A 6,455-nucleotide genomic window follows, 5' to 3' on the forward strand; every position below is an offset into this window, starting at 1 on the left:
ATTTTTCGAAAACTAAATTTAAGAAAAAATTAAAAGGAACTAAATTTTGGATATAAAACAAAAATAAAATTAATTTTTCGCTACAAATTTATTTTTATAGTTTTTTATTTTTATTCTAATTTGAAGGGAAAATTATCGGGATTGAATATTGACATTTTTCAAAATTAAATTTAAGAAAAATTAAGAAGGAATTACAGTTTGGATATAAAAATAAATAATATTAATTTTTCTCTATAAATTTATTTTTATAAGTTTTTATTTTCCTTTTAACTTGAAGAGAAAATTATCAGAATTCTTTTCCATGTATTCCTTTTTATTTCCAAATAAAATAATTTTTACTTATTAATATTAATTTAGTTTTATTTCTTTTTTTTCTCTCCTATATAACATTATTTGAAAATATAAAATAATGTATCTTCTTACAATTGCCGTCATTATAACTTATCTTATTACAATTATACTAAATAATTGCTCTCCTTATTTTTTACCTTTGACAATTTGAGAGACTTACACTTGACTATCATTTAAGATAGACTTCTCTATTTTTATATATTATATAAATTTAGATAGTTTCTGAACTATTTCTTACAATAATGTGGTGGATCCCACATTCTTGAAAATTTCAAATTTATCAACAAAATTGATTTGCAAGAATGAAAATTTGGAAAAAAAAATCAAAAGAAAGATTTGCATTAAATCGTCTTGCAAGTACAAGATTTGAATGACAGGTCTTATTAATGTCAAATATGAATGACATGTCTTATTAATGTCAAGATTGGAATGACATATCTTACCTTTGATCTTTGATAATTTGAAATATTTACATTTGGTTGTCATTTAAAATAGATTTTTCTATTTTATATATTATATAAATTTAGATAGTTTTCGAATTATTTCTTACAATAATGTGGTGGATCCCACATTCTTGAAAATTGCAACTTTAGCAACAAAATTGGTTTGCAAGAATGAAAATTTGAAAAAAAAAATCAAAAGAAAGATTTGCATTAAATCGTCTTGCAAGGACAAGATTTGAATGACAGGTCTTATTAATGTCAAATATGAATGACATGTCTTATTAATGTCAAGATTTAAATGACATGTCTTACCTTTGACTTTTGATAATTTGAGATATTTACATTTGATTGTCATTTAAAATAGACTTTTCTGTTTTTAAATATTATATAGGTTTAGATAGTTTCTCAACTATTTCTTACAATAATGTGGTGGATCCCACATTCTTAAAAATTGCAACTTTATTAACAAAATTGGTTTGCAAGAATGAAAATTTGAGATATTTACATTTGGTTGTCATTTAAAATAGACTTTTCTGTTTTTAAATATTATATAGGTTTAGATAGTTTCTCAACTATTTCTTACAATAATACGGTGGATCCCACATTTTTGAAAATTGCAACTTTATCAACAAAATTGGTTTGCAAGAATGAAAATTTTAAAAAAAAAAAAATCAAAAGAAAGATTTGCATTAAATCGTCTTGCAAGTACAAGATTTGAATGACATGTCTTATTAATGTCAAATATGAGACCTTGCATTCTTGGAATTCGCTATAAGGGGTTAACTTCACTGCAAGAATCTCAACTTAAATTCTTTGTGTTTAACTGTGTCTGCACTTTAATTTTTAATTTAAAAATATTTCAATTTCAATTGTGTAACACCAAAAATGCATTTAGTCAGTTTAATTGATTTTCCTTTGCCAGAAAACCAAGTGGTATGACATGTAGACTTTTTTATTCCATCAAATTAATTAAAAAAAAAAAAACATTCCTGTTGGGCTTTTTTTATTCAATCAAAAACCTTTGTTTTGAATAATTAATTACCTTTAAATAATTAAAAACTTTCATTTGTTTTTATTCAATTAATTACCTTTTTCATTAAAAAAATTTCATTTATTTCTATCAATTAATTAGCTTTGTACAATTAAAAGCTTTACTTATAACTTTGACAAAAAAAATTTTCCTTTTGTTTTTATTCACAAGCTCGTCTAATGAAATAAGACTATCCAATGAATTATCCATTTTCTTTAAAGTAGCTTTGTATATTGTGAATTTTTCTACTCCTGCTGTTGCTTCGGCTAGAGTTGGTAGACAGTTTTGTGTCGCTTGGGTAAAGCCTTAGGAGAGTAGTCTTACTAATCTGGGGTTGACTAGTGGTGGTAGCGTGTTCCATGATTGCAGGGGAGTTGGCTTGGAGGCTATTCTCTTAATATTGGTCACTCTACTATTTTAGTTGGTGAGTTATCCTCTATTCGGACAGAGCTTATTCTTATTTGGGACCGTGGTTTCCATAAGGTTGTTATTGAGTTTGATTGTTTGGAGACTGTTAGGCTAGTGAGCTCAGGGTTATCTATAGCTCATCCTTTGATTGTTCTTATTTTAGATATTCAGAGCTTGATGACTCATGATTGAGAGTGTCCTTTCCAACATGTTTTTTGTGAAGCTAATTCTGCGGCTGATCATTTGGTTAAGTTGAGACATGCCATCCCTTCTTCTTTATTCATTTGGAAAACTAGTCCTAGTTTTTTGTCTTTGATTCTTCGGGCCGATACTTGTGGCATTAACTTTTTGAGATAGATTTTTGCTTTTTATTCTGCTCTTTTTTTGCCACCAAAAAACCAAAAAAAAAAAAAAAAAAAAAAAAGACGATCCAGTAAATTCTCCATTTTCCTCCTCCTTAATACTCAAGTTTATCAGTAACCCAAAAATACAAAGAAAAAAAAAAGAATTCAATGATGGAGCTCAAAGCTTTAAGGAATGGACTCTCCACCCTTCATCTCCACCTCCTCAGGCCCCGGACTCCACTCTTCATTTCTATCTCCACCACCTTGCCATTGCCATCCTAGAAGAATTGGAGCAAAATGAAGCCCTTTGATAAAGCTATAATTTTTGGATTTCTTCCGAGTCAATTCAATGATAGAACTCTTAGTTTTCAAATTTGGCTGTAAAAATTAACAAGGAAGCAATCTAATGAAATATTAAAATAAGAGAAAATATTTGGTACCTGTATTCAGACTTAAAGTGGCCAGAAAATGGTGCTTTTTTTTGGAAAATCAAAAAAAGTTATTGGAGGAGATGACTTGGATTCGGACAAGATAAGCTTCAATTGACGAATGGAAAGCTAGAAATGGGACCACAGTCGCAAGAGGAGTTCATCGCCGCCTCGTGCCTATCGGTTAGTAGTCAGAGAGTGGCAAAGAGGAGATTGTAGATTGTGCGATTGAGGGAGAAGGGTTCTAGAGCTTTTTGCTCTTTCTCCCTCCTGTGATCAAGATATTAGATTCGGTTAAATTTATTAGTTCAATATGATTTTTTATTATTCAAAAATATTTTGAAAAAATAAATATAATATGCTACTTGGATAATGTTTAATTTTTTTTATATGCCGCATATTATCCTCGTGGTTTTTCCACGTCGAAATATTAATTAAAACGGCCAAACCCATTTTCAGTATTACATTATTAAATTTAAAGTATTTTTAAGTTACAAATAGACGTGTAGACAGTTGAGTGCAGAGCTTTAAATAGTGGGATTATCACTAAAATTAATCTTGTACGTAGTGTTTTCGTTCCATGCCTCATTTCATAGGGAACCTCAAAGTGGCTCTATTTCATTATATTCCATCCATATCCCAATTTTATATGAGTTCCAAGGAAACTCAAGGAGGTTTTCTTTAATATTTTTTTTTGTTTTCTCTAATTTTTTTTCATTTTTACATCGGTTATCTAGTTCTTTCAATCTTTTAATGCAAAAGAAATACTCGCAATGTGTTGCAATAAATTTAAAAATAATCAATTGAAAAGTAATGAACGAATAAAGGGAATTATAAATTCAGCAAAGAGTTTTCGCAAGTACCCGATCCATAAAGGGTTTTTCATGAATACTCGATACGTAAAAATTCATTCAAAGCAGATTTGAGTTAATAAATGGTTTGTGACGGGTATGAATGTTAAATTAGTCATCCACCACAGATTTGGCTCAAATGTGAGTTTAAAGTTGTGGGCACCAAGTACCCACCAAAATTCATTATATAATTTAAAAATATTTATATAACAAAATTAATATATAAATAAATTTATTTATATAAAATAGTCTTGCAATAAAATTAATTAATTATAAATATAACTCTTCTAATGTTCACTTATAGTGAAATAAAAATACATTTACCAACATTTTAATTATAAATTACAAATAGTATTAAATCAAAGTTATACAAAAATTAGAGTTTTTAAAAAATTAAGCTAATAAAATAATATATTTTAATTTTAATTTTTCTAAATATGAGAATGATAATTAAACAATAAAATTATGGATTTATATTTAATGGGTTTTATATAATTTTATTTCAATGTTTTAAGGCTTTATATAATTTTGTTTCAATGTTTTACATTTTTTTTCCAAATATTCTATTTTTGTAATTGAAAAATAACATTTTATAAATATTTAATCAACGTTTGTACAAGGAAAAGCCACTTCTTACAAAACATTAAGAGATACTATAAAATTTTTGAAATTGAACCTCTTATTTTGTAAACCACAACTTTGACAAGAAAAAGTCACTCTTCTTATAAAATATTAAGCAATGCCAATACGTGAGAATCGGGCTGGTCAAAACCAGTGAAGGCTGGAGGTTATTGAACTAGAAGGTTCGATTAGGTTCAATACGATTCAATCGAATTTTTTGTATACAATATTTTAAATATATTTTAAAATACAATTTAGAACATAGGGTTTTAAACACTAAATAACTTTTATAAAAAGGATAAAAAAGGACTAAATTTAATAATAAAAAAAATATAAATTGAGTATATCATGATATTCCTATAGAAATAAGAAATACAAATATAAAAAATTGAAATCTTTTGTTTGGATGTTCTTGATCTTGGCAGAAGATGTTAATCTTCCAAGTAAAAATTGATTCATTTTCAAATATGACAATAAAAGGAACCTTTTATAATATTGTACACATTATTATTTTTTCGAAAACTTATTACAACTAACACCCGCAGAAAAGTTTAGTGTACTAAACTTTAATGGAGGAACATGCCGTACTATCAGACTCCATTAATAAAAGAAATTTACCCAAACTTGAAGATCTGAAATCCAAACCACAAGTAACCAACAATCCATCTTGTATTTCGAACCGCCAGAGAAACAAAAGATCCACATAATAACTTCTCAATAACGAGCGATAACCCCATGAAAGGAGAGAAATTAATAACCCCACTAAGAGAGTATGAAAAACACTTAAGATATATCAATTATCATAGATATAAGAGACTAAATCCAAATTTTGTTCCAAACAATCATAATTTGAAAATTATTGGGAAAAAAATTAAATAAAATAAAGAAAAACAATAGAGAATGACAAAAAGAAATCACACACCAACCGTCGCCGACCAAAGAAGATATTTGACAGCGGTTTAAAAATAAAACTTAGAAGAACACAAAAAAAAAAAGAGGGCCAGAGAAAAAGAGACCGCTAGGGTTTGTTTTTGGTGATGCTAGGCAACAAAAAATATAATTAATTACCAAAAATATAATATTATTCACCATTCAATTAAATTTAACAATTCAAATGCTATACTATAATTCTATTGAAGAAGAAAATAGGTAAAATCTGCAATATGAAAAATTTGTTTAAAAAATATTATTATACCGAGAAACAATGGATTGTTTTAGACACGAAAATCTTCATAGAAGATATTATTATTATTATTATTATTATTATAAAACTATGTATGGTTTCCTATTGATGTCCAAATAATAAAGATTCTGAAATCAGTTTTAATTAATATCAAAATTCCTTATTTCTATAATTTAAAAAATAGAAACATTACTTCCTGTGCTAAAACAAGAATAAGATTTTGATGAGCTAAAATATAGCCGAAAACATCATACGATCCGGAACTCAAAAAAATCCGTAACAATATCTTATGATTTATCGGTGAAAATCATAGACAATAATGATTAAATTCTATCGCATATCATATCTCTATACTATCACTGATATTGACCATGTAAATTAGTTCTGGTAATTGTATTTAATTCTTTTCATATCATATTTGTAACGGTATTCATAATAAAATCTTTAGTCTCATAATTATACCGATATATTTTAATATAGTCTGAAAATTATTCCTTTTTTAAAATCATATTTTAATAATAAAATATTTCACCATAATCAAATTCCATGAATCACATTTCTTAATTATGGTATTATTTCACATAGTGCACATATAATTTCCTAATAATCATAATTTCCAAGATTTTGGCACAAATTCCAATACACTAAATTCAACATAATAAATAATCACCTTATTAATCCACAACTCTTATATTTCCTTATAATATCATAATTCAGACTTAAATTGATCAATTAATATATCAATTGATCCAATGAGATTTATTAAACCCGCTAATTCATTTTTAATTACTAACTC

At 26.8% G+C, this 6,455-nt stretch overlaps 1 long non-coding RNA gene across 1 annotated transcript; it reads right to left on the bottom strand.

Annotated features, from left to right (window-relative positions):
* Positions 1-2,666: 2,666 nt before the first annotated feature.
* Positions 2,667-3,279, bottom strand: LOC110009715 (uncharacterized). The gene is made up of 2 exons (XR_002284596.3): positions 3,017-3,279; positions 2,667-2,854 (listed from the first exon to the last, which is right to left on the bottom strand). It is a non-coding gene; the product is annotated as an uncharacterized LOC110009715 (long non-coding RNA).
* Positions 3,280-6,455: the final 3,176 nt, after the last annotated feature.

This window comes from Jatropha curcas, chromosome 4 (genome assembly GCF_041381405.1).
Source record: "Jatropha curcas cultivar XTBG-Jc1 chromosome 4, XTBG_Jcur_1.0, whole genome shotgun sequence".
NCBI lineage: Eukaryota > Viridiplantae > Streptophyta > Magnoliopsida > Malpighiales > Euphorbiaceae > Jatropha > Jatropha curcas.